This window comes from Geotrypetes seraphini, chromosome 1 (assembly GCF_902459505.1).
Source record: "Geotrypetes seraphini chromosome 1, aGeoSer1.1, whole genome shotgun sequence".
Taxonomy (NCBI): domain Eukaryota; kingdom Metazoa; phylum Chordata; class Amphibia; order Gymnophiona; family Dermophiidae; genus Geotrypetes; species Geotrypetes seraphini.
In genome coordinates, this window is record NC_047084.1 from 382,734,836 (window position 1) to 382,762,650 (window position 27,815).

At 45.5% G+C, this 27,815-nt stretch overlaps 17 non-coding genes across 17 annotated transcripts; all 17 read right to left on the minus strand.

The window, feature by feature from the left end:
• Positions 1–2,383: 2,383 nt before the first annotated feature.
• Positions 2,384–2,455, minus strand: TRNAG-UCC. Its single transcript has one exon. It is a non-coding gene; the product is annotated as a tRNA-Gly (tRNA).
• Positions 2,456–2,951: 496 nt separating this feature from the next.
• Positions 2,952–3,033, minus strand: TRNAL-AAG. Its single transcript has one exon. It is a non-coding gene; the product is annotated as a tRNA-Leu (tRNA).
• A 1,486-nt stretch (positions 3,034–4,519) lies between these two features.
• On the minus strand, positions 4,520–4,591 carry TRNAG-UCC. Its single transcript has one exon. It is a non-coding gene; the product is annotated as a tRNA-Gly (tRNA).
• A 493-nt stretch (positions 4,592–5,084) lies between these two features.
• Positions 5,085–5,166, minus strand: TRNAL-AAG. Its single transcript has one exon. It is a non-coding gene; the product is annotated as a tRNA-Leu (tRNA).
• Positions 5,167–9,114: 3,948 nt separating this feature from the next.
• TRNAG-UCC lies at positions 9,115–9,186 on the minus strand. Its single transcript has one exon. It is a non-coding gene; the product is annotated as a tRNA-Gly (tRNA).
• A 495-nt stretch (positions 9,187–9,681) lies between these two features.
• TRNAL-AAG lies at positions 9,682–9,763 on the minus strand. The gene has a single exon. It is a non-coding gene; the product is annotated as a tRNA-Leu (tRNA).
• A 3,369-nt stretch (positions 9,764–13,132) lies between these two features.
• On the minus strand, positions 13,133–13,204 carry TRNAG-UCC. Its single transcript has one exon. It is a non-coding gene; the product is annotated as a tRNA-Gly (tRNA).
• A 493-nt stretch (positions 13,205–13,697) lies between these two features.
• Positions 13,698–13,779, minus strand: TRNAL-AAG. The gene has a single exon. It is a non-coding gene; the product is annotated as a tRNA-Leu (tRNA).
• Positions 13,780–15,266: 1,487 nt separating this feature from the next.
• Positions 15,267–15,338, minus strand: TRNAG-UCC. Its single transcript has one exon. It is a non-coding gene; the product is annotated as a tRNA-Gly (tRNA).
• Positions 15,339–15,833: 495 nt separating this feature from the next.
• TRNAL-AAG lies at positions 15,834–15,915 on the minus strand. The gene has a single exon. It is a non-coding gene; the product is annotated as a tRNA-Leu (tRNA).
• Positions 15,916–17,402: 1,487 nt separating this feature from the next.
• On the minus strand, positions 17,403–17,474 carry TRNAG-UCC. Its single transcript has one exon. It is a non-coding gene; the product is annotated as a tRNA-Gly (tRNA).
• A 4,052-nt stretch (positions 17,475–21,526) lies between these two features.
• TRNAG-UCC lies at positions 21,527–21,598 on the minus strand. The gene has a single exon. It is a non-coding gene; the product is annotated as a tRNA-Gly (tRNA).
• A 494-nt stretch (positions 21,599–22,092) lies between these two features.
• Positions 22,093–22,174, minus strand: TRNAL-AAG. The gene has a single exon. It is a non-coding gene; the product is annotated as a tRNA-Leu (tRNA).
• A 1,487-nt stretch (positions 22,175–23,661) lies between these two features.
• TRNAG-UCC lies at positions 23,662–23,733 on the minus strand. The gene has a single exon. It is a non-coding gene; the product is annotated as a tRNA-Gly (tRNA).
• A 493-nt stretch (positions 23,734–24,226) lies between these two features.
• Positions 24,227–24,308, minus strand: TRNAL-AAG. The gene has a single exon. It is a non-coding gene; the product is annotated as a tRNA-Leu (tRNA).
• A 1,487-nt stretch (positions 24,309–25,795) lies between these two features.
• TRNAG-UCC lies at positions 25,796–25,867 on the minus strand. The gene has a single exon. It is a non-coding gene; the product is annotated as a tRNA-Gly (tRNA).
• A 493-nt stretch (positions 25,868–26,360) lies between these two features.
• TRNAL-AAG lies at positions 26,361–26,442 on the minus strand. The gene has a single exon. It is a non-coding gene; the product is annotated as a tRNA-Leu (tRNA).
• Between the last annotated feature and the right edge of the window lie 1,373 nt (positions 26,443–27,815).

Here is a 27,815-nt window from a genome sequence, read left to right on the forward strand (position 1 = left end):
TTATAATCAGCAACGCTTTGTGAACTACTCTAGGGATGCCTTGCAAGGTATTACTGATCAATTAGGCTCCACTTCTCAGATGGTTTTCAAAATCATATGGCCCTAGCTATGATCCTAGCTGAAAAATTCTTCTCAGTATTTTATGCTGTTGTATTTTTATTCCTGACAATATAGGTCCTACTATGGACATTCAGAAATTAGCAGACCTCTTTGCTGAGCTCAAATGTAACTCTGATTTATCTAATTCTTGGGATCAGCACTTTAGTTGAATGCACGGTTAGGTAAAAGACCTTTTTATTGTTATAATCTCTATTATTATCTGCACTCTTGTCTTGACTGCTTATGTACTGTGTTATTCATATTACAGCTCCTAAAAAACCCCTCCTCGAGAGACATGATGTCATTTTCATGACGTAATAGGGGATTGAAGGGACACGTATCATGAACCTTGGTAATTTTCCTTAGGCATATGTTGTTTAAAGCTGTAAAGCCAGGCCCTGTTTGTCTTTCCTTCTTTGAAGATAGTACAAGGATATTTATGTTTGAATAGAGATGTTCTTAACTTGTTGTGAAGTGAATTCAATTGTTTTTATAAGCCGTATTTGCAAACAGTTTTAGTTAAGAGGTTTTGCTGGCCAAGGCTTTTCTGACCTTTTGGACTTCAGTCTCCAGATAGAAAAAATGCTGATGTCTTTAAAGTTTCATGTGACCTGTGTCCATATATGGTTTGTGTTTACGTCACATGCTGACAACACTGATTCATGTAGAATAATATAAAAGAGATGTGAAGCTGATAATAAATTTGGACATGTTTTGGAGATCATTTCTTGCCTCTACAATATGTCCCCGGGTGCACCTGTCTTACAAATGACAGAGAAAGTATGGGGCAGGAATTGGGACCTAATCCTTTTCACTTACAGCTCCTTGTGCATAGATAGAAAGAAGAGCCTTCCTGCTACATGTATCATCGCTGACTGTTTTGCTGCCTTGCATGGCTTATCATGGAAGGTAGAATAAAGAGAACACTTAAATACGCTCAGCTCAGAGCACTTTCTCTGTTGCTCAGGGAAAGCAGCAGCGTTCACTTACTGGCTAAGGCCTCAAACAGGCGCCTTCATGAGTAACAGTGGAAAGGTAGTGAAGAAAGCTACACTAGTCAAGATTTTTTTTAACGGACCCTCTCACCCTGCTTTCTAGCTTTTCTTTGGATTTTGCATTTAGGTTCAGTCCAGAATGGGTTCTGACCGGGAAAACAATATCCAAGATTCAGAAACAAGGGGTTGGGGGGTTTCAAATCCCACGTCAGTATATCAGGAAATAAATAAATAGATTCAGGACCTGAGAGAAACAAAAGTAGTGCAAGAATTTACATCACACTCATCAGGGAGAGCACATTAACACACCAAGACTTCCCCCACCTGAAGAGAGGAGCAGGGCTGGGAGCTACAAGCAAATGAGAGAGCAATATTGAGAAACTTCAAGGAAGACATAGTCTAGACTGCTTCAGAGTCAGAAAACCCTCACGCCGATTATATGCTGATTATTCTTGCAATAAGCAGTGGATTTTCTCAAATCATCTTAATAACGGCTTATGGTCTTTTGACTTAGAAAATTATCGAAACCTTTTTTTTTTAAACCCCGTTAAGCTAACTGCTTCACCACATTCCCCAGCAACGAATTCCACAGTTTACTTAAACAGGTTGAGTGAAGAAATGTTTTCTCCGGTCTGTTTGAAATCTACTAATTAGTAGCTTCATCGCATGCCACCTAGTCCTTGCATTTTAGGAAAGAGTAAACAAGCGATTCGCATCATATCGGTTAACTCCACTCAATATTTGGTAGACCTCTATCCTATCTGCCCTGTGCCGTCTGTTCTCCAGGCTGAAGAGCCCTGGCCACTTTAGCCTTTCCTCCCGTTTACCATTTTCATCGCCCTTCTCTGTCCCTTTTCTCATTCCGTAAAAATCGGTTTAACTGGTGGCCCCGCATACACCCGACCTTAGCCAAAAGACCGAGAAGCGGTAGCAGACAGCAGACAGCACGCCTGACGTCCTTGTCCGCCTCTCCCGGGCCCATCAGGACTAAACATGCTGGGTGCGGAAAGCGTCAATGTAATGAGAGCCTTGTACCGGCACCCCATCTGCCCATCTTAGCATCAGAGCTGGAAATGTGGAAAGCGGGAAGATCTAGTGGGGAAAGATAAAAGGAACTTGAGAGGAGCAAGAGAGAGAGAGAAAAGATAAAAGGGAAAGAAACCGTTCCTCAGCTCATCTCTCTGCGATGAAAGATTGCGTGCTCATGCGCACAGGCTGCCTTTGGAAGGGAAATGGACAGAAGGGTTTCCAACAGAATGCCACTGATGACTACGGAAAGGAAGCAAAATTGCATTGGCCGGGAATCGAACCCGGGTCAACTGCTTGGAAGGCAGCTATGCTCACCACTATACCACCAATGCAGATGAAAGCCAAGGTCACTCTGGGTGAGTATCTCTGATTAGGGAGGATCCTAAATATCCCCCGATCTCCCGTACGCATGCTTCGGTATCTGTGAAAACTTAGGCAATCCAGGAGAAGTACCAAATGGGTTGAGTGATGCATATATCTAATCTACGAGGATGGTAGCAGGTATGCTTCAAATGCCATGCTCAACAGGTTTAGTACTGCAGAAGGAGAAACGCAGTTTAGCTTTTTTTTTTTTTTTCTTAAAAATCAGATAAAAGACTCTCTTTCACCCTGAATTGGCGTTTGTGTGTGCCTTAGAAAAGCAAAGTGAAGCAAAGGCAGTTTCCTTTACAAATGAAGTTGCTAGGTCATCAACAGGAGAGACACCTGTTCTATTCTGGAGCAACAGCCCTGCCTCTGTACACAGTATACTGATGCGTAGAGAACACAGAGCCCTAGACTGAGATTAAAATGAGCAGGATCCCACAGGGCAAACACAAAGCTACAACTTGGCAGTGGTGGGATTTGAACCCACGCCTCCAAAGAGACTGGAACCTTAATCCAGCGCCTTAGACCGCTCGGCCACACTACCTACGGGAAGGAAGGGCATGCTTACAGCTCCTTGTGCATAGCTAGAAAGAAGAGCCTTCCTGCTTCATGTATCAGCGCTGACTGTTTTGCTGCCTTGCATGGCTTATCATGGAAGGTAGAATAAAGAGAACACTTAAATACGCTCAGCTCAGAGCACTTTCTCTGTTGCTCAGGGAAAGCAGCAGCGTTCACTTACTGGCTAAGGCCTCAAACAGGCGCCTTCTTGAGTAACAGTGGAAAGGTAGTGAAGAAAGCTACACTAGTCAATATTTTTTTTAACGGACCTCTCACCCTGCTTTCTAGCTTTTCTTTGGATTTTGCATTTAGGTTCAGTCCAGAATGGGCTCTGACAGGGAAAACAATATCCAAGTTTCAAAAACAGGGGGTTGGGGGGTTTCAAATCCCACGTCATTATATCAGGAAATAAATAAATAGATTCAGGACCTGAGAGAAACAAAAGTAGTGCAAGAACTTACATCACACTCATCAGGGAGAGCACATTAACACACCAAGACTTCCCCCACCTGAAGAGAGGAGCAGGGCTGGGAGCTACAAGCACCTGAGAGAGCAATATTGAGAAACTTCAAGGAAGACATAGTCTAGACTGCTTCAGAGTCAGAAAACCCTCACGACGATTATATGCTGATTATTCTTGCAATAAGCAGTGGATTTTCCCAAATCATCTTAATAACGGCTTATGGTCTTTTGACTTAGAAAATTATCGAAACCTTTTTTTTAAACCCCGTTAAGCTAACTGCTTCACCACATTCCCCAGCAACGAATTCCACAGTTTACTTAAACAGGTTGAGTGAAGAAATGTTTTCTCCGGTCTGTTTGAAATCTACTAATTAGTAGCTTCATCGCATGCCACCTAGTCCTTGCATTTTAGGAAAGAGTAAACAAGCGATTCGCATCATATCGGTTCACTCCACTCAATATTTGGTAGACCTCTATCCTATCTGCCCTGTGCCGTCTGTTCTCCAGGGTGAAGAGCACTGGCCACTTTAGCCTTTCCTCCCGTTTACCATTTTCATCGCCCTTCTCTGTCCCTTTTCTCATTCCGTAAAAATCGGTTTAACTGGTGGCCCCGCATACACCCGACCTTAGCCAAAAGACCGAGAAGCGGTAGCAGACAGCAGACAGCACGCCTGACGTCCTTGTCCGCCTCCCCCGGGCCCATCAGGACTAAACATGCTGGGTGCGGAAAGCGTCAATGTAATGAGAGCCTTGTACCGGCACCCCATCTGCCCATCTTAGCATCAGAGCTCGAAATATGGAAAGCGGGAAGATCTAGTGGGGAAAGATAAAAGGAACTTGAGAGGAGCAAGAGAGAGAGAGAAAAGATAAAAGGGAAAGAAACCGTTCCTCAGCTCATCTCTCTGCGATGAAAGATTGCGTGCTCATGCGCACAGGCTGCCTTTGGAAGGGAAATGGACAGAAGGGTTTCCAACAGAATGCCACTGACGACAACGTTAAGGAAGCAAAATTGCATTGGCCAGTAATCGAACCCGGGTCAACTGCTTGGAAGGCAGCTATGCTCACCACTATACCACCAATGCAGATGAAAGCCAAGGTCACTCTGGGTGAGTATCTCTGATTAGGGAGGATCCTAAATATTCCCCGATCTCCCGTACGCATGCTTCGGTATCTGTGACAACTTAGGCAATCCAGGAGAAGTACCAAATGGGTTGAGTGATGCATATATCTAATCTACGAGGATGGTAGCAGGTATGCTTCAAATGCCGTGCTCAACAGGTTTAGTACTGCAGAAGGAGAAACGCTGTTTAGCTTTTTTTTTTTTCTTAAAAATCAGATAAAAGACTCTCTTTCACCCTGAATTGGCGTTTGTGTGTGCCTTAGAAAAGCAAAGTGAAGCAAAGGCAGTTTCCTTTACAAATGAAGTTGCTAGGTCATCAACAGGAGAGACACCTGTTCTATTCTGGAGCAACAGCCCTGCCTCTGTACACAGTATACTGATGCATAGAGAACACAGAGCCCTAGACTGAGATTAAAATGAGCAGGATCCCACAGGGCAAACACAAAGCTACAACTTGGCAGTGGTGGGATTTGAACCCACGCCTCCAAAGAGACTGGAACCTTAATCCAGCACCTTAGACTGCTCGGCCACACTACCTACAGGAAGGAAAGGCATGCTTACAGCTCCTTGTGCATAGCTAGAAAGAAGAGCCTTCCTGCTTCATGTATCAGCGCTGACTGTTTTGCTGCCTTGCATGGCTTATCATGGAAGGTAGAATAAAGAGAACACTTAAATACGCTCAGCTCAGAGCACTTTCTCTGTTGCTCAGGGAAAGCAGCAGCGTTCACTTACTGGCTAAGGCCTCAAACAGGCGCCTTCTTGAGTAACAGTGGAAAGGTAGTGAAGAAAGCTACACTAGTCAAGATTTTTTTTTAACGGACCTCTCACCCTGCTTTCTAGCTTTTCTTTGGATTTTGCATTTAGGTTCAGTCCAGAATGGGCTCTGACAGGGAAAAAAATATCCAAGTTTCAAAAACAGAGGGTTGGGGGGTTTCAAATCCCACGTCATTATATCAGGAAATAAATAAATAGATTCAGGACCTGAGAGAAACAAAAGTAGTGCAAGAACTTACATCACACTCATCAGGGAGAGCACATTAACACACCAAGACTTCCCCCACCTGAAGAGAGGAGCAGGGCTGGGAGCTACAAGCACCTGAGAGAGCAATATTGAGAAACTTCAAGGAAGACATAGTCTAGACCACAGTTCTTCAACCGCCGGTCCGCGGACCGGTGCCGGTCCGCAAACAAAATCTTGCCGGTCCGCGAAGGATTCGGTCCCCGCCGCAACGAAAGGCCGGCGTCAGCTGACTTGCAACTTCCTGTTGCAGTCGCTGTGCCGGGACTCCTGCCTTCCACCGCGTTTGCCTCCTGCCTTGTCTCCGCACCTCCAGACCAGCAGCGGCAGCTCTGTATGCTTTTAACTTCGGCACAGAGCTGCCCCTAATCAATAGTTTAGCGCGGTTTCATAAGGCAGCCTCGGGGCCTTTGCTAGGCCGGCCCACATCGCATCATCGAAGCGGGCCGGCTATCAAAGGCCCCGAGGCTGCCTCATGAAACCGCGCTAAACTATTGATTAGGGGCAGCTCTGTGCCGAAGTTAAAAGCATACAGAGCTGCCGCTGCTGGTCTGAACTCTTGGGCCGCTGAAGGAGGGCAAAGAGCAGCTGTCCTGGAGGTTTCCCTTCCTCTCGCCTTTGCAGGTCCCTTTTTTCCACCTTTTTTTTTTCTTCCTTCAAACGGCAACGGGCCCCAGCATCGACATCAATCAAGTAAGTTCCACTGTCAATCAAGCGGTTCTGCTCGGCCAAAGCTTCCCCTGTGACATGAGCCACCCTCAGGGGAAAGAAAGTGACCCACAAAGGTGAGGGGAAGGGGGGCAGATGATGGAAGTTGGGGGGGAGAGAGAGAGAGAAGGGGCAGATGATGGAATGGAGGAGATGAGAGAGAGAGAGAAGGGGACATATGATGGAAGTGAGAAGAAGGGAGAGAGAGCAGAAGGCAGATGGATGTCAGTTGAGAGGGGAGAGCAGATGCTGAATGGAAGTGGGGAAAGAACACATACTGGATGGAAGGAGGAGATAAATAAAGGGGGAAGAAAATAGTAAGATAATGGAGGGGTGAGGGAAAGGGGTGACAAGCTGTGTGTAGACACAGTGAAAAGAGGGAAACGGGACTAAATAGTAAGAAAGAATTTAATTTAGATGGAGGCAGAAAATAGAGAAGGAAGACCAGAGAAGAAAAGGGAAGAGAGAGCAGAGAATGATCAGATCTGAGTGGAGGAAATGAGAAGAGAGATATGCTAAAAACCACAGGGGGGAGGGAAGGATAGAGATGCCAGACCATGAGGGGAACAGAAGGAAGATGATGGATGCTAGACCAAATTGGGGGGTGGGGGGGAGCAGGAGGAGAGATGGCAGGGAAAGACAGACAGTGAATGGAAGGGGCAGATGCTGGACTGAAGAGACAGAGAAGGTTATCATGCTGCTGTACCGGGCCATGGTACGCCCTCACCTGGAGTACTGCGTCCAGCACTGGTACTTGAAGAAGGACACGGTACTACTCGAAAGGATCCAGAGAAGAGCAACTAAAATGGTTAAGGGACTGGAGGAGTTGCCGTAAGCGAAAGATTAGAGAAACTGGGCCTCTTCTCCCTTGAGCAGAGGAGATTGAGAGGGGACATGATAGAAACATTCAAGGTACTGAAGGGAATAGACTTAGTAGCTAAGGCAGGGAGAACGAGAGGGCACTCTCTAAAGTTGAAAGGGGATAGATTCCATACAAACGTAAGGAAGTTCTGTGGTAGAAAGCTGGAATGCTCTTCCAGAGGCTGTTATAGGGGAAAACACCCTCCAAGGATTCAAGACAAAGTTAGACAAGTTCCTGAACAAGAACGTGCGCTGATAGGGCTAGTCTCCGTTAGGGTGCTGGTCTTAGACCACAGGGCTGCCGCGTGAGCGGACTGCTGGTCATGATGGACCTCTGGTCTGACCCAGCATTGGCAATTCTTATGTTCTTAGGGCAGACACTGGCTGGAAGAGAGTGAAAAGGCAATGAAAGCAGAAATCAGAGACGACAAAGGTAGAAAAAATAATTTTATTTCTATCTTGTGATTCAAATATATCAGATTTGAAATATGTATCTTGCTAGACATAATTGGGGAGTGCAAAGCCCAGGCAGTGCTTCTTTAGCTTCCAGCTGGCTTAGGGCTCTCTCTGACCAGGGGGCAGTTGCCCTAGTTCCACTCCCCTAACACCATTCCTGTCATGTGTGACTGTGGTATTCTGTTACTTGATATTTGTGTAGCATTCTGTAATAATTTGGCTTATTCAGTTTTCTTGATAGTAGAGGGGATATATGTGAAGGGGAGGGGAGACAGGGGTTTTGTTGATTTTGCCCTGTATTATTTGTATTTATAAAATGACAATTGTATAGAATATTGTTTCTTTTTATACTTTAATAAAATATGTTCAATATAAAATTATAACTATTTGAGGCTTGTGCGGATGGGATCAGATGGTTTGTGGGACCGAGCTTGCGGGGACGGGGCGGCGATGGTTTTTAAAAAAAAATTTCAGTCTTAGTAGTTTGCCGGTCCACGAAATAATTATTTTATTTCCGCCGGTCCATAGGTGTAAAAAGGTTGAAGAACACTGGTCTAGACTGCTTCAGAGTCAGAAAACCCTCACGCCGATTATATGCTGATTATTCTTGCAATAAGCAGTGGATTTTCCCAAATCATCTTAATAACGGCTTATGGTCTTTTGACTTAGAAAATTATCGAAACCTTTTTTTTAAACCCCGTTAAGCTAACTGCTTCACCACATTCCCCAGCAACGAATTCCACAGTTTACTTAAACAGGTTGAGTGAAGAAATGTTTTCTCCGGTCTGTTTGAAATCTACTAATTAGTAGCTTCATCGCATGCCACCTAGTCCTTGCATTTTAGGAAAGAGTAAACAAGCGATTCGCATCATATCGGTTCACTCCACTCAATATTTGGTAGACCTCTATCCTATCTGCCCTGTGCCGTCTGTTCTCCAGGCTGAAGAGCCCTGGCCACTTTAGCCTTTCCTCCCGTTTACCATTTTCATCGCCCTTCTCTGTCCCTTTTCTCATTCCGTAAAAATCGGTTTAACTGGTGGCCCCGCATACACCCGACCTTAGCCAAAAGACCGAGAAGCGGTAGCAGACAGCAGACAGCACGCCTGACGTCCTTGTCCGCCTCCCCCGGGCCCATCAGGACTAAACATGCTGGGTGCGGAAAGCGTCAATGTAATGAGAGCCTTGTACCGGCACCCCATCTGCCCATCTTAGCATCAGAGCTCGAAATATGGAAAGCGGGAAGATCTAGTGGGGAAAGATAAAAGGAACTTGAGAGGAGCAAGAGAGAGAGAGAAAAGATAAAAGGGAAAGAAACCGTTCCTCAGTTCATCTCTCTGCGATGAAAGATTGCGTGCTCATGCGCACAGGCTGCCTTTGGAAGGGAAATGGACAGAAGGGTTTCCAACAGAATGCCACTGACGACTACGGAAAGGAAGCAAAATTGCATTGGCCGGGAATCGAACCCGGGTCAACTGCTTGGAAGGCAGCTATGCTCACCACTATACCACCAATGCAAATGAAAGCCAAGGTCACTCTGGGTGAGTATCTCTGATTAGGGAGGATCCTAAATATTCCCCGATCTCCCGTACGCATGCTTCGGTATCTGTGAAAACTTAGGCAATCCAGGAGAAGTACCAAATGGGTTGAGTGATGCATATATCTAATCTACGAGGATGGTAGCAGGTATGCTTCAAATGCCGTGCTCAACAGGTTTAGTACTGCAGAAGGAGAAACGCAGTTTAGCTTTTTTTTTTTTTTTCTTAAAAATCAGATAAAAGACTCTCTTTCACCCTGAATTGGCGTTTGTGTGTGCCTTAGAAAAGCAAAGTGAAGCAAAGGCAGTTTCCTTTACAAATGAAGTTGCTAGGTCATCAACAGGAGAGACACCTGTTCTATTCTGAGCAACAGCCCTGCCTCTGTACACAGTATACTGATGCGTAGAGAACACAGAGCCCTAGACTGAGATTAAAATGAGCAGGATCCCACAGGGCAAACACAAAGCTACAACTTGGCAGTGGTGGGATTTGAACCCACGCCTCCAAAGAGAGTGGAACCTTAATCCAGCGCCTTAGACCGCTCAGCCACACTACCTACGGGAAGGAAGGGCATGCTTACAGCTCCTTGTGCATAGCTAGAAAGAAGAGCCTTCCTGCTTCATGTATCAGCGCTGACTGTTTTGCTGCCTTGCATGGCTTATCATGGAAGGTAGAATAAAGAGAACACTTAAATACGCTCAGCTCAGAGCACTTTCTCTGTTGCTCAGGGAAAGCAGCAGCGTTCACTTACTGGCTAAGGCCTCAAACAGGCGCCTTCTTGAGTAACAGTGGAAAGGTAGTGAAGAAAGCTACACTAGTCAAGATTTTTTTTTAACGGACCTCTCACCCTGCTTTCTAGCTTTTCTTTGGATTTTGCATTTAGGTTAAGTCCAGAATGGGCTCTGACAGGGAAAAAAATATCCAAGTTTCAAAAACAGGGGGTTGGGGGGTTTCAAATCCCACGTCATTATATCAGGAAATAAATAAATAGATTCAGGACCTGAGAGAAACAAAAGTAGTGCAAGAACTTACATCACACTCATCAGGGAGAGCACATTAACATACCAAGACTTCCCCCACCTGAAGAGAGGAGCAGGGCTGGGAGCTACAAGCACCTGAGAGAGAAGTATTGAGAAACTTCAAGGAAGACATAGTCTAGACCAGGGGTGCCCAACGCGTCGATCGCGATCGACCGGTAGCTCAGGAAGGCAACGTGAGTCGATCGCAGAGCCCATCCCGGGCTCTGTGATAGACTCGTGTTGCCGTCCCGATCTACCGGGCCTATCAGCCTTCCTCTCCCCGACGTCAAAGACGCCGACGCCGGGCATCCACTTTAGGCTGTTTTTGTCATTTCGGGGGGGGGGGGGGGAGGGGAGAGTGGCAGCGGTAGCAGCAGCCTGAAAAGGAAATCATCCTGGCCGGGGTCGGTGTCATGCTCCGGAGCTTCTACAGCCTTCCTATCTCCCTCTCCCTTCTACCTGCTTCCGGCCACACCCCCTGCTCCGCGGCTCTCTTCGGCAACTCAGCAGCAGCGATCAACACAAACTTCTGACGTCGGGGCCTACCCTCTGCGAGTCCCGCTTGTTTCAACTTCCTTTTTCCACAAAGGCGGGACTCGTAGAGGGAAGGCCTCGATGTCGGCAGCTTGTCTTGATCACCGCTGCTGACGAGTTACTTAAGAGAGCCGCGGAGCAGGAGGGTTTTGCCAGGTGCAGGTAGAAGGGAGAGGGCCAGATGCAGGACTCGTGGGTGAGGGAGCAGAAGAGAGAGAGAAAGAGAGAGGGGAGGGAAACAAAAGGAAATATTTCATACTGGGCTGGGCCGGAGTGGAGGGAGGGTGGAAAGATTCTGGCTACAGGGTGCATTAACAAAGGAAAAGGTGGGAAAGCTGAAAATGGAGATAGTGACACAAAGAAGAGAAAGGGTAAGCAGGACCTACTGAATAAGGATAGAGATACAGAGGGGACATGAAGAGGAGGTGAAATAGAGACATAGAAGTAATGCTGAAAAAGTGTGTGTGGGGGGGAGATAAAGACATTGAAAGGGCAAATGGTGAACATGGGGTAAAGCCAATGACAGAGACAAATGAAGATTCTGAAAAAGTGGTGAGATAGGGATATAGGTGAGATGGACACAAAGAAGGGTGATGCTGGAAAATAGGTGGAATGGTAATTCTGACAGACACAGAAGGGAAATGCTGGATCAAGGAGAGAGGGGGCTCAGCCTGGATGGAATGAGGAGAAATGCCTTGTTGGCCCAGAACTTCCTCTCCTACGTCAGAATTGACGTCAGGGAGCGGAATGCTGGTCAGCGTGACGCTTCTGCAGGGAAAGCTTGGGACGGCGGTGGCTTGGGGGCTGTTCCCCGATGGCGGTGGCAGCAAACCGAGTGGCTTGGGGGAGGGCACGGAGAAAGAAAGAAAGGGGGCAGACAGGGAGACAGAAAGAAGGGGGAACAGGGAGACAGAAAGAAAAAGTTGGGGGAGAGAATGAGGTCTGGAGGAGAGGAAACATACAGGAGGCTGAAAGAAAGGAAGAAAGATTGGATGCACAGTCAGAAGAAGAAAGTGCAACCAGAGACTCATGAAATCACCAATCAGCAAAGGTAGGAAAAATGATTTTATTTTCAATTTAGTGATCAAAATGTGTCGGTTTTGAGAATTTATATCTGCTGTCTATATTTTGCACTATGGCTCCCTTTTACTAAACCGCAATAGCGTTTTTTAGCGCAGGGAGCCTATGAGCATTGAGAGCAGCACGAGGCATTCAGCGTAACTCCCTGTGCTAAAACCTACTATTGTGGTTTAGTAAAAAGGGAGGGGGTGTATTTGTCTATTTTTGTATTTTGTTACTGAGGTGACATTGCATAGAGTCATCTGCCATGACCTCTTTGAAAAAACCCGGAATATGAATAATTAACATGTTTTCTGCCTTTCAGTGTGCTTTGTCTTTTTTTAAAATTTTATTGTTGGTAGATTATTTTGACTTAGTCATTATAAAAGTAGCTCGCAAGCCCATAAAGTGTGGGCACCCCTGGTCTAGACTGCTTCAGAGTCAGAAAACCCTCACGCCGATTATATGCTGATTATTCTTGCAATAAGCAGTGGATTTTCCCAAATCATCTTAATAACGGCTTATGGTCTTTTGACTTAGAAAATTATCGAAACCTTTTTTTTAAACCCCGTTAAGCTAACTGCTTCACCATATTCCCCAGCAACGAATTCCACAGTTTACTTAAACAGGTTGAGTGAAGAAATGTTTTCTCCGGTCTGTTTGAAATCTACTAATTAGTAGCTTCATCGCATGCCACCTAGTCCTTGAATTTTAGGAAAGAGTAAACAAGCGATTCGCATCATATCGGTTCACTCCACTCAATATTTGGTAGACCTCTATCCTATCTGCCCTGTGCCGTCTGTTCTCCAGGCTGAAGAGCCCTGGCCACTTTAGCCTTTCCTCCCGTTTACCATTTTCATCGCCCTTCTCTGTCCCTTTTCTCATTCCGTAAAAATCGGTTTAACTGGTGGCCCCGCATACACCCGACCTTAGCCAAAAGACCGAGAAGCGGTAGCAGACAGCAGACAGCACGCCTGACGTCCTTGTCCGCCTCCCCCGGGCCCATCAGGACTAAACATGCTGGGTGCGGAAAGCGTCAATGTAATGAGAGCCTTGTACCGGCACCCCATCTGCCCATCTTAGCATCAGAGCTCGAAATATGGAAAGCGGGAAGATCTAGTGGGGAAAGATAAAAGGAACTTGAGAGGAGCAAGAGAGAGAGAGAAAAGATAAAAGGGAAAGAAACCGTTCCTCAGCTCATCTCTCTGCGATGAAAGATTGCGTGCTCATGCGCACAGGCTGCCTTTGGAAGGGAAATGGACAGAAGGGTTTCCAACAGAATGCCACTGACGACAACGTTAAGGAAGCAAAATTGCATTGGCCGGGAATCGAACCCGGGTCAACTGCTTGGAATGCAGCTATGCTCACCACTATACCACCAATGCAGATGAAAGCCAAGGTCACTCTGGGTGAGTATCTATGATTAGGGAGGATCCTAAATATTCCCCGATCTCCCGTACGCATGCTTCGGTATCTGTGAAAACTTAGGCAATCCAGGAGAAGTACCAAATGGGTTGAGTGATGCATATATCTAATCTACGAGGATGGTAGCAGGTATGCTTCAAATGCCGTGCTCAACAGGTTTAGTACTGCAGAAGGAGAAACGCAGTTTAGCTTTTTTTTTTTTCTTAAAAATCAGATAAAAGACTCTCTTTCACCCTGAATTGGCGATTGTGTGTGCCTTAGAAAAGCAAAGTGAAGCAAAGGCAGTTTCCTTTACAAATGAAGTTGCTAGGTCATCAACAGGAGAGACACCTGTTCTATTTTGGAGCAACAGCCCTGCCTCTGTACACAGTATACTGATGCGTAGAGAACACAGAGTCCTAGACTGAGATTAAAATGAGCAGGATCCCATAGGGCAAACACAAAGCTACAACTTGGCAGTGGTGGGATTTGAACCCACGCCTCCAAAGAGACTGGAACCTTAATCCAGCGCCTTAGACCGCTCAGCCACACTACCTACGGAAAGGAAGGGCATGCTTACAGCTCCTTGTGCATAGCTAGAAAGAAGAGCCTTCCTGCTTCATGTATCAGCGCTGACTGTTTTGCTGCCTTGCATGGCTTATCATGGAAGGTAGAATAAAGAGAACACTTAAATACGCTCAGCTCAGAGCACTTTCTCTGTTGCTCAGGGAAAGCAGCAGCGTTCACTTACTGGCTAAGGCCTCAAACAGGCGCCTTCTTGAGTAACAGTGGAAAGGTAGTGAAGAAAGCTACACTAGTCAAGATTTTTTTTTAACGGACCTCTCACCCTGCTTTCTAGCTTTTCTTTGGATTTTGCATTTAGGTTCAGTCCAGAATGGGCTCTGACCGGGAAAACAATATCCAAGTTTCAAAAACAGGGGGTTGGGGGGTTTCAAATCCCACGTCATTATATCAGGAAATAAATAAATAGATTCAGGACCTGAGAGAAACAAAAGTAGTGCAAGAACTTACATCACACTCATCAGGGAGAGCACATTAACACACCAAGACTTCCCCCACCTGAAGAGAGGAGCAGGGCTGGGAGCTACAAGCACCTGAGAGAGCAATATTGAGAAACTTCAAGGAAGACATAGTCTAGACTGCTTCAGAGTCAGAAAACCCTCACGCCGATTATATGCTGATTATTCTTGCAATAAGCAGTGGATTTTCCCAAATCATCTTAATAACGGCTTATGGTCTTTTGACTTAGAAAATTATCGAAACCTTTTTTTTAAACCCCGTTAAGCTAACTGCTTCACCACATTCCCCAGCAACGAATTCCACAGTTTACTTAAACAGGTTGAGTGAAGAAATGTTTTCTCCGGTCTGTTTGAAATCTACTAATTAGTAGCTTCATCGCATGCCACCTAGTCCTTGCATTTTAGGAAAGAGTAAACAAGCGATTCGCATCATATCGGTTCACTCCACTCAATATTTGGTAGACCTCTATCCTATCTGCCCTGTGCCGTCTGTTCTCCAGGCTGAAGAGCCCTGGCCACTTTAGCCTTTCCTCCCGTTTACCATTTTCATCGCCCTTCTCTGTCCCTTTTCTCATTCCGTAAAAATCGGTTTAACTGGTGGCCCCGCATACACCCGACCTTAGCCAAAAGACCGAGAAGCGGTAGCAGACAGCAGACAGCACGCCTGACGTCCTTGTCCGCCTCCCCCGGGCCCATCAGGACTAAACATGCTGGGTGCGGAAAGCGTCAATGTAATGAGAGCCTTGTACCGGCACCCCATCTGCCCATCTTAGCATCAGAGCTCGAAATATGGAAAGCGGGAAGATCTAGTGGGGAAAGATAAAAGGAACTTGAGAGGAGCAAGAGAGAGAGAGAAAAGATAAAAGGGAAAGAAACCGTTCCTCAGCTCATCTTTCTGCGATGAAAGATTGCGTGCTCATGCGCACAGGCTGCCTTTGGAAGGGAAATGGACAGAAGGGTTTCCAACAGAATGCCACTGACAACAACGTTAAGGTAGCAAAATTGCATTGGCCGGGAATCAAACCCGGGTCAACTGCTTGGAAGGCAGCTATGCTCACCACTATACCACCAATGCAGATGAACGCCAAGGTCACTCTGGGTGAGTATCTCTGATTAGGGAGGATCCTAAATATTCCCCGATCTCCCGTACGCATGCTTCGGTATCTGTGAAAACTTAGGCAATCCAGGAGAAGTACCAAATGGGTTGAGTGATGCATATATCTAATCTACGAGGATGGTAGCAGGTATGCTTCAAATGCCGTGCTCAACAGGTTTAGTACTGCAGAAGGAGAAACGCAGTTTAGCTTTTTTTTTTTTTTCTTAAAAATCAGATAAAAGACTCTCTGTCACCCTGAATTGGCGTTTGTGTGTGCCTTAGAAAAGCAAAGTGAAGCAAAGGCAGTTTCCTTTACAAATGAAGTTGCTAGGTCATCAACAGGAGAGACACCTGTTCTATTCTGGAGCAACAGCCCTGCCTCTGTACACAGTATACTGATGCGTAGAGAACACAGAGCCCTAGACTGAGATTAAAATGAGCAGGATCCCACAGGGCAAACACAAAGCTACAACTTGGCAGTGGTGGGATTTGAACCCACGCCTCCAAAGAGACTGGAACCTTAATCCAGCGCCTTAGACCGCTCGGCCACACTACCTACGGAAAGGAAGGGCATGCTTACAGCTCCTTGTGCATAGCTAGAAAGAAGAGCCTTCCTGCTTCATGTATCAGCGCTGACTGTTTTGCTGCCTTGCATGGCTTATCATGGAAGGTAGAATAAAGAGAACACTTAAATACGCTCAGCTCAGAGCACTTTCTCTGTTGCTCAGGGAAAGCAGCAGCGTTCACTTACTGGCTAAGGCCTCAAACAGGCGCCTTCTTGAGTAACAGTGGAAAGGTAGTGAAGAAAGCTACACTAGTCAAGATTTTTTTTTAACGGACCTCTCACCCTGCTTTCTAGCTTTTCTTTGGATTTTGCATTTATGTTCAGTCCAGAATGGGCTCTGACAGGGAAAAAAATATCCAAGTTTCAAAAACAGGGGGTTGGGGGGTTTCAAATCCCACGTCATTATATCAGGAAATAAATAAATAGATTCAGGACCTGAGAGAAACAAAAGTAGTGCAAGAACTTACATCACACTCATCAGGGAGAGCACATTAACACACCAAGACTTCCCCCACCTGAAGAGAGGAGCAGGGCTGGGAGCTACAAGCACCTGAGAGAGCAATATTGAGAAACTTCAAGGAAGACATAGTCTAGACTGCTTCAGAGTCAGAAAACCCTCACGCCGATTATATGCTGATTATTCTTGCAATAAGCAGTGGATTTTCCCAAATCATCTTAATAACGGCTTATGGTCTTTTGACTTAGAAAATTATCGAAACCTTTTTTTTAAACCCCGTTAAGCTAACTGCTTCACCACATTCCCCAGCAACGAATTCCACAGTTTACTTAAACAGGTTGAGTGAAGAAATGTTTTCTCCGGTCTGTTTGAAATCTACTAATTAGTAGCTTCATCGCATGCCACCTAGTCCTTGCATTTTAGGAAAGAGTAAACAAGCGATTCGCATCATATCGGTTCACTCCACTCAATATTTGGTAGACCTCTATCCTATCTGCCCTGTGCCGTCTGTTCTCCAGGCTGAAGAGCCATGGCCACTTTAGCCTTTCCTCCCGTTTACCATTTTCATCGCCCTTCTCTGTCCCTTTTCTCATTCCGTAAAAATCGGTTTAACTGGTGGCCCCGCATACACCCGACCTTAGCCAAAAGACCGAGAAGCGGTAGCAGACAGCAGACAGCACGCCTGACGTCCTTGTCCGCCTCCCCCGGGCCCATCAGGACTAAACATGCTGGGTGCGGAAAGCGTCAATGTAATGAGAGCCTTGTACCGGCACCCCATCTGCCCATCTTAGCATCAGAGCTCGAAATATGGAAAGCGGGAAGATCTAGTGGGGAAAGATAAAAGGAACTTGAGAGGAGCAAGAGAGAGAGAGAAAAGATAAAAGGGAAAGAAACCGTTCCTCAGCTCATCTCTCTGCGATGAAAGATTGCGTGCTCATGCGCACAGGCTGCCTTTGGAAGGGAAATGGACAGAAGGGTTTCCAACAGAATGCCACTGACGACAACGTTAAGGTAGCAAAATTGCATTGGCCGGGAATCAAACCCGGGTCAACTGCTTGGAAGGCAGCTATGCTCACCACTATACCACCAATGCAGATGAACGCCAAGGTCACTCTGGGTGAGTATCTCTGATTAGGGAGGATCCTAAATATTCCCCGATCTCCCGTACGCATGCTTCGGTATCTGTGAAAACTTAGGCAATCCAGGAGAAGTACCAAATGGGTTGAGTGATGCATATATCTAATCTACGAGGATGGTAGCAGGTATGCTTCAAATGCCGTGCTCAACAAGTTTAGTACTGCAGAAGGAGAAACGCAGTTTAGCTTTTTTTTTTTTCTTAAAAATCAGATAAAAGACTCTCTTTCACCCTGAATTGGCGTTTGTGTGTGCCTTAGAAAAGCAAAGTGGGGGGCGCTAGTGAGCGCGTGCACGAATGGCAGCATAGAGAACTTGCTCCGGAGACCCCTGTGCTTCCGCCTCGAACAAACATCATTTTTTTTTCATTTTACTTTGCCGTGCTTGCCGGGATTTATCACCCGATCATGTCAGCTACCAAACCTGGCAAGCGCAAGAATGCCGAGCCTGTCTCCCCGCATAAACAAGGTGCCGGGAAAACGGAGGATGAGTCATCCGCCATTTTGTCTGAGCTCCGAAGCATACGAGAGCTCCTTACCGACGCCAAGCAAGACATTTCAGAGATTAAAGAAGATCTTACTAACCTGAAGGGTGAGTTTTCCAAGGCTCTCACCCGCATTGATGTGCTGGAGACAAAAGCTGCAGCGACAGACGAATCGCTGAAATTGCTGCGTCGCCAGGCAGCACGTGTCTCCCAGCTAGAACGGGCCCTGGAGGATGCTGATAATAAGGCCAGACGGAATGGGTTTCGTTTACTGGGTCTGGCTGAAGGAAGAGAAGCGTGCGATTTAGTGGAGTTTCTGGGCGCACTGCTACCACAACTGCTGAAATTAAATGAGGCCACGAAGTTGGATTTTGACAGTGCTTTTCGTGTGCCTAACCAGCGTCATCAATCTACAAAATTCCCCAGACCTATTGTGGTGTCCATGCTCCGTCATAGCCAAACCATGCTTATTATGCAGCATGCCAAACTTCACGGTCCGATTGTCTTCGAGGGTTCCAAGCTGCTCTTTGTACCTGATCTAGCGAAAGAATCTGCCAAACGACGCAAGCAATTTCTTGCTTATAGACCTAAACTGAAGGAGCTTGGGGCGAAGTTTGGTATCTTGTTCCCAGCTCGTATGAGGGTTACGTATAACACTAAAACCACAGACTATACTGATCCTGCTGCATTAGCAGAGTTCCTTGAAGCTATACAACCCTCTTCGATTGACAAGATATGATCTTGATTATATAGCCTATGCTCATGCGTTTTCATGATTGATATCTTCATGTTAGGCTTGCTTACTGTATTTACATATATAATGATGTTTGTTTAATTCTCACTGCTTAGTCTCCTTTTAGCTGGTTCTCTGGTCTACCAGTGCCACTCACTTACCCTTAGGCCATGTTGGCACTTTTGCTGACACCTTACACTGATACAGACTGTGCAATGTTTTCTACTTTATTATCACAGGTTTGTACCGTTGTTGTTCCAGCTTTTTATAATTGCTCTCCTGCTATGAATGCTTTTCAATCTTTATACGTTAGGAATTTCCTACTGCTGTTACATGTCTATTAAATGCTTTTCACTTAATGTTAAGGGTCTTAACAACCCGATAAAAAGAACCAAGATATTGAAATTCATTGCAAGCTTTACTCCAGATGTGGTTCTGCTACAAGAGACCCACCTGTCTGTGACTGAAGCTCCAAAATTGTCCTTAAAAGGGTTTTACCCAGTACTGTTCTCTGCTGCACTTCACAAAAAAGGTGGCGTCGCCACTTTCCTCCGCAGACGTAATGATATTTCAATAACCTCTCACACTAACGATATTAATGGCAGATGGTTAGCTGTGCATGTGTCTATTAATAATTTACCTATTAGCATTGTTAATATCTATGCACCGAATGTAGATTGTCCTTCATTTTTTGATGAGATTGCAGATATTATTGCATCTTCCTGTGGCTCTCACTATATTTTGGGGGGAGATTTCAATCTAATTCTCAACCCTCTAATAGACAGAAAATCATCTGTTCCATATCGTAAATCAAGGTCCTGGTTTAAATTACAAGAACTACTGGAACATCTGAAACTTGGTGACCCCTGGAGAACGTTACACCCTGGAGATCTGGATTACACTTTCTACTCAGCGCCACATGCATCTTACTCGCGCATAGATTTTTTTTTGATTAGTTACAATCTGATGGCTAAAGTCAATTCTGCCACTATTGGGGAGATTTCAGTGTCAGACCACGCTCCAATTTCTTTATCATTCATTGATTTAGGTGCATGTGTACACAAAAGAGTTTGGCGCTTCAACTCCTGCTTAACGTCAGATGAACAGTTTGTATCTACCATGCGGAGTAATATTACTGAATTCTTTGAACTTAACTTGCCTGAAGATACGAGTTGGACTACTACCTGGGATTGTTTCAAAGCATATATAAGGGGTCTGATAATTTCCTATTCAGCTTCCAAAAGGAAGAAACTTATGGAACGGGAATCTACAATTTTGGAAAAACTGAGAGCGGCGGAAGACCTTCACAAATCTTGTCCTAACGATCAATCGTTCTTACGCTCTATGCAAGCTTTGAGACTTGAATATAATTTACTGCTTAGCTCTTCAGCTGCTAAAGAGGTCTTTATGAAATCCGCTTACTACTATGCCAATATCAATAATGTGGTCACCAATTAGCGGAATATGTTAAAATAAAATCGGAAAAGACTTTGATACCTGCCATTCAAGATGACGGTGGTGCATTGTGGTTCAATAATGCTGATATTTGCTTACAGTTCCACCGCTTCTACACCGCACTTTACTCTTCGGAGTCCCCAGATGTATCTTCCATCGATCCTTTCTTGGATAATTTGCCTCATAACACTCTTACTGATGTTCAAGCAGAGTCTCTCTCTGCTCCGATTACACTGGCTGATGTGTCTGACGCTCTTCTCTCCATGGCAAAAAAGAAAGCGCCTGGTCCTGATGGTCTCACAATTGAATTTTATCTGATATTTCAGGATTTGCTTCTACCCATCTTGTTACAACTTTACCATTATTTGATTACCACTGGACGGGTTCAAGGTTCTTTCACTGAAGCGATTATTATTGTATTGCTGAAACAGGACAAGAACCCACTCAGCGTCAATAACTACCGCCCTTTATCTCTGATCAACACTGACGCGAAGATTTTTGCAAAGATTTTGGCATCCAGGTTACAATCTGTTCTCTCTGCAATAATCCATCCTGATCAATGCGGTTTTATGTGTGGTCGACTATCATCGGACAATACCAGATTGTTTGCTCATATTATCCATCAAGCCCGACATTCAAATACACCTCTTGCTGCAGTTGCCTTAGATGCGGAAAAGGCGTTTGATCGCATTGAGTGGCCATTCTTATTTGCAGCGATGCGATGGTTCGGGTGTCCCGCAACTTTTATAAATATGGTGAAAGTTCTGTATACTTGCCCTGCCACTACCATTCGTATCAATGACTCGAATTCAACATCTTTTCGACTGACTAGAGGGACTAGACAAGGCTGTCCTCTGTCCCCATTGTTATTCAACATTGCGCTTGAACCGCTGCTCATCGCTATTAGATCTACATCAACCATTCGTGGATACTGTATTGGTGACTTTCAAGTGAAGCTATCCGCTTATGCAGACGATGTGCTGTTATATGTAGATCCTACTTCTCTTCCACATGTATTTCATATACTGGAAAAAGGACTAAACATGCTGGGTGCGGAAAGCGTCAATGTAATGAGAGCCTTGTACCGGCACCCCATCTGCCCATCTTAGCATCAGAGCTCGAAATATGGAAAGCGGGAAGATCTAGTGGGGAAAGATAAAAGGAACTTGAGAGGAGCAAGAGAGAGAGAGAAAAGATAAAAGGGAAAGAAACCGTTCCTCAGCTCATCTCTCTGCGATGAAAGATTGCGTGCTCATGCGCACAGGCTGCCTTTGGAAGGGAAATGGACAGAAGGGTTTCCAACAGAATGCCACTGACGACAACGTTAAGGAAGCAAAATTGCATTGGCCGGGAATCGAACCCGGGTCAACTGCTTGGAAGGCAGCTATGCTCACCACTATACCACCAATGCAGATGAAAGCCAAGCTCACTCTGGGTGAGTATCTCTGATTAGGGAGGATCCTAACTATTCCCCGATCTCCCGTACGCATGCTTCGGTATCTGTGAAAACTTAGGCAATCCAGGAGAAGTACCAAATGGGTTGAGTGATGCATATATCTAATCTACGAGGATGGTAGCAGGTATGCTTCAAATGCCGTGCTCAACAGGTTTAGTACTGCAGAAGGAGAAACGCAGTTTAGCTTTTTTTTTTTTTCTTAAAAATCAGATAAAAGACTCTCTTTCACCCTGAATTGGCGTTTGTGTGTGCCTTAGAAAAGCAAAGTGAAGCAAAGGCAGTTTCCTTTACAAATGAAGTTGCTAGGTCATTAACAGGAGAGACACCTGTTCTATTCTGGAGCAACAGCCCTGCCTCTGTACACAGTATACTGATGCGTAGAGAACACAGAGCCCTAGACTGAGATTAAAATGAGCAGGATCCCACAGGGAAAACACAAAGCTACAACTTGGCAGTGGTGGGATTTGAACCCACGCCTCCAAAGAGACTGGAACCTTAATCCAGTGCCTTAGACCGCTCGGCCACACTACCTACGGGAAGGAAGGGCATGCTTACAGCTCCTTGTGCATAGCTAGAAAGAAGAGCCTTCCTGCTTCATGTATCAGCGCTGACTGTTTTGCTGCCTTGCATGGCTTATCATGGAAGGTAGAATAAAGAGAACACTTAAATACGCTCAGCTCAGAGCACTTTCTCTGTTGCTCAGGGAAAGCAGCAGCGTTCACTTACTGGCTAAGGCCTCAAACAGGCGCCTTCTTGAGTAACAGTGGAAAGGTAGTGAAGAAAGCTACACTAGTCAAGATTTTTTTTTAACGGACCTCTCACCCTGCTTTCTAGCTTTTCTTTGGATTTTGCATTTAGGTTCAGTCCAGAATGGGCTCTGACCGGGAAAACAATATCCAAGTTTCAAAAACAGGGTGTTGGGGGGTTTCAAATCCCACGTCATTATATCAGGAAATAAATAAATAGATTCAGGACCTGAGAGAAACAAAAGTAGTGCAAGAACTTACATCACACTCATCAGGGAGAGCACATTAACACACCAAGACTTCCCCCACCTGAAGAGAGGAGCAGGGCTGGGAGCTACAAGCACCTGAGAGAGCAATATTGAGAAACTTCAAGGAAGACATAGTCTAGACTGCTTCAGAGTCAGAAAACCCTCACGCCGATTATATGCTGATAATTCTTGCAATAAGCAGTGGATTTTCCCAAATCATCTTAATAACGGCTTATGGTCTTTTGACTTAGAAAATTATCGAAACCTTTTTTTTAAACCCCGTTAAGCTAACTGCTTCACCACATTCCCCAGCAACGAATTCCACAGTTTACTTAAACAGGTTGAGTGAAGAAATGTTTTCTCCGGTCTGTTTGAAATCTACTAATTAGTAGCTTCATCGCATGCCACCTAGTCCTTGCATTTTAGGAAAGAGTAAACAAGCGATTCGCATCATATCGGTTCACTCCACTCAATATTTGGTAGACCTCTATCCTATCTGCCCTGTGCCGTCTGTTCTCCAGGCTGAAGAGCCCTGGCCACTTTAGCCTTTCCTCCCGTTTACCATTTTCATCGCCCTTCTCTGTCCCTTTTCTCATTCCGTAAAAATCGGTTTAACTGGTGGCCCCGCATACACCCGACCTTAGCCAAAAGACCGAGAAGCGGTAGTAGACAGCAGACAGCACGCCTGACGTCCTTGTCCGCCTCCCCCGGGCCCATCAGGACTAAACATGCTGGGTGCGGAAAGCGTCAATGTAATGAGAGCCTTGTACCGGCACCCCATCTGCCCATCTTAGCATCAGAGCTCGAAATATGGAAAGCGGGAAGATCTAGTGGGGAAAGATAAAAGGAACTTGAGAGGAGCAAGAGAGAGAGAGAAAAGATAAAAGGGAAAGAAACCGTTCCTCAGCTCATCTCTCTGCGATGAAAGATTGCGTGCTCATGCGCACAGGCTTCCTTTGGAAGGGAAATGGACAGAAGGGTTTCCAACAGAATGCCACTGACGACAACGTTAAGGAAGCAAAATTGCATTGGCCGGGAATCGAACCCGGGTCAACTGCTTGGAAGGCAGCTATGCTCACCACTATACCACCAATGCAGATGAAAGCCAAGGTCACTCTGGGTGAGTATCTCTGATTAGGGAGGATCCTAAATATTCCCCGATCTCCCGTACGCATGCTTCGGTATCTGTGAAAACTTAGGCAATCCAGGAGAAGTACCAAATGGGTTGAGTGATGCATATATCTAATCTACGAGGATGGTAGCAGGTATGCTTCAAATGCCGTGCTCAACAGGTTTAGTACTGCAGAAGGAGAAACGCAGTTTAGCTTTTTTTTTTTTCTTAAAAATCAGATAAAAGACTCTCTTTCACCCTGAATTGGCGTTTGTGTGTGCCTTAGAAAAGCAAAGTGAAGCAAAGGCAGTTTCCTTTACAAATGAAGTTGCTAGGTCATCAACAGGAGAGACACCTGTTCTATTCTGGAGCAACAGCCCTGCCTCTGTACACAGTATACTGATGCGTAGAGAACACAGAGCCCTAGACTGAGATTAAAATGAGCAGGATCCCACAGGGCAAACACAAAGCTACTACTTGGCAGTGGTGGGATTTGAACCCACGCCTCCAAAGAGACTGGAACCTTAATCCAGCGCCTTAGACCGCTCGGCCACACTACCTACGGGAAGGAAGGGCATGCTTACAGCTCCTTGTGCATAGCTAGAAAGAAGAGCCTTCCTGCTTCATGTATCAGCGCTGACTGTTTTGCTGCCTTGCATGGCTTATCATGGAAGGTAGAATAAAGAGAACACTTAAATACGCTCAGCTCAGAGCACTTTCTCTGTTGCTCAAGGAAAGCAGCAGCGTTCACTTACTGGCTAAGGCCTCAAACAGGCGCCTTCTTGAGTAACAGTGGAAAGGTAGTGAAGAAAGCTACACTAGTCAAGATTTTTTTTTAACGGACCTCTCACCCTGCTTTCTAGCTTTTCTTTGGATTTTGCATTTAGGTTCAGTCCAGAATGGGCTCTGACAGGGAAAAAAATATCCAAGTTTCAAAAACAGGGGGTTGGGGGGTTTCAAATCCCACGTCATTATATCAGGAAATAAATAAATAGATTCAGGACCTGAGAGAAACAAAAGTAGTGCAAGAACTTACATCACACTCATCAGGGAGAGCACATTAACACACCAAGACTTCCCCCACCTGAAGAGAGGAGCAGGGCTGGGAGCTACAAGCACCTGAGAGAGCAATATTGAGAAACTTCAAGGAAGACATAGTCTAGACTGCTTCAGAGTCAGAAAACCCTCACGCCGATTATATGCTGATTATTCTTGCAATAAGCAGTGGATTTTCCCAAATCATCTTAATAACGGCTTATGGTCTTTTGACTTAGAAAATTATCGAAACCTTTTTTTTAAACCCCGTTAAGCTAACTGCTTCACCACATTCCCCAGCAACGAATTCCACAGTTTACTTAAACAGGTTGAGTGAAGAAATGTTTTCTCCGGTCTTTTTGAAATCTACTAATTAATAGCTTCATCGCATGCCACCTAGTCCTTGCATTTTAGGAAAGAGTAAACAAGCGATTCGCATCATATCGGTTCACTCCACTCAATATTTGGTAGACCTCTATCCTATCTGCCCTGTGCCGTCGGTTCTCCAGGCTGAAGAGCCCTGGCCACTTTAGCCTTTCCTCCCGTTTACCATTTTCATAGCCCTTCTCTGTCCCTTTTCTCATTCCGTAAAAATCGGTTTAACTGGTGGCCCCGCATACACCCGACCTTAGCCAAAAGACCGAGAAGCGGTAGCAGACAGCAGACAGCACGCCTGACGTCCTTGTCCGCCTCCCCCGGGCCCATCAGGACTAAACATGCTGGGTGCGGAAAGCGTCAATGTAATGAGAGCCTTGTACCGGCACCCCATCTGCCCATCTTAGCATCAGAGCTCGAAATATGGAAAGCGGGAAGATCTAGTGGGGAAAGATAAAAGGAACTTGAGAGGAGCAAGAGAGAGAGAGAAAAGATAAAAGGGAAAGAAACCGTTCCTCAGCTCATCTCTCTGCGATGAAAGATTGCGTGCTCATGCGCACAGGCTGCCTTTGGAAGGGAAATGGACAGAAGGGTTTCCAACAGAATGCCACTGACGACAACGTTAAGGAAGCAAAATTGCATTGGCCGGGAATCGAACCCAGGTCAACTGCTTGGAAGGCAGCTATGCTCACCACTATACCACCAATGCAGATGAAAGCCAAGGTCACTCTGGGTGAGTATCTCTGATTAGGGAGGATCCTAAATATTCCCCGATCTCCCGTACGCATGCTTCGGTATCTGTGAAAACTTAGGCAATCCAGGAGAAGTACCAAATGGGTTGAGTGATGCATATATCTAATCTACGAGGATGGTAGCAGGTATGCTTCAAATGCCGTGCTCAACAAGTTTAGTACTGCAGAAGGAGAAACGCAGTTTAGCTTTTTTTTTTTTCTTAAAAATCAGATAAAAGACTCTCTTTCACCCTGAATTGGCGTTTGTGTGTGCCTTAGAAAAGCAAAGTGAAGCAAAGGCAGTTTCCTGTACAAATGAAGTTGCTAGGTCATCAACAGGAGAGACACCTGTTCTATTCTGGAGCAACAGCCCTGCCTCTGTACACAGTATACTGATGCGTAGAGAACACAGAGCCCTAGACTGAGATTAAAATGAGCAGGATCCCACAGGGCAAACACAAAGCTACAACTTGGCAGTGGTGGGATTTGAACCCACGCCTCCAAAGAGACTGGAACCTTAATCCAGCGCCTTAGACCGCTCGGCCACACTACCTACGGGAAGGAAGGGCATGCTTACAGCTCCTTGTGCATAGCTAGAAAGAAGAGCCTTCCTGCTTCATGTATCAGCGCTGACTGTTTTGCTGCCTTGCATGGCTTATCATGGAAGGTAGAATAAAGAGAACACTTAAATCCGCTCAGCTCAGAGCACTTTCTCTGTTGCTCAGGGAAAGCAGCAGCGTTCACTTACTGGCTAAGGCCTCAAACAGGCGCCTTCTTGAGTAACAGTGGAAAGGTAGTGAAGAAAGCTACACTAGTCAAGATTTTTTTTTAACGGACCTCTCACCCTGCTTTCTAGCTTTTCTTTGGATTTTGCATTTAGGTTCAGTCCAGAATGGGCTCTGACAGGGAAAACAATATCCAAGTTTCAAAAACAGGGGGTTGGGGGGTTTCAAATCCCACGTCATTATATCAGGAAATAAATAAATAGATTCAGGACCTGAGAGAAACAAAAGTAGTGCAAGAACTTACATCACACTCATCAGGGAGAGCACATTAACACACCAAGACTTCACCCACCTGAAGAGAGGAGCAGGGCTGGGAGCTACAAGCACCTGAGAGAGCAATATTGAGAAACTTCAAGGAAGACATAGTCTAGACTGCCTCAGAGTCAGAAAATCCTCACGCCGATTATATGCTGATTATTCTTGCAATAAGCAGTGGATTTTCCCAAATCATCTTAATAACGGCTTATGGTCTTTTGACTTAGAAAATTATCGAAACCTTTTTTTTAAACCCCGTTAAGCTAACTGCTTCACCACATTCCCCAGCAACGAATTCCACAGTTTACTTAAACAGGTTGAGTGAAGAAATATTTTCTCCGGTCTGTTTAAAATCTACTAATTAATAGCTTCATCGCATGCCACCTAGTCCTTGCATTTTAGGAAAGAGTAAACAAGCGATTCGCATCATATCGGTTCACTCCACTCAATATTTGGTAGACCTCTATCCTATCTGCCCTGTGCCGTCTGTTCTCCAGGCTGAAGAGCCCTGGCCACTTTAGCCTTTCCTCCCGTTTACCATTTTCATCGCCCTTCTCTGTCCCTTTTCTCATTCCGTAAAAATCGGTTTAACTGGTGGCCCCGCATACACCCGACCTTAGCCAAAAGACCGAGAAGCGGTAGCAGACAGCAGACAGCACGCCTGACGTCCTTGTCCGCCTCCCCCGGGCCCATCAGGACTAAACATGCTGGGTGCGGAAAGCGTCAATGTAATGAGAGCCTTGTACCGGCACCCCATCTGCCCATCTTAGCATCAGAGCTCGAAATATGGAAAGCGGGAAGATCTAGTGGGGAAAGATAAAAGGAACTTGAGAGGAGCAAGAGAGAGAGAGAAAAGATAAAAGGGAAAGAAACCGTTCCTCAGCTC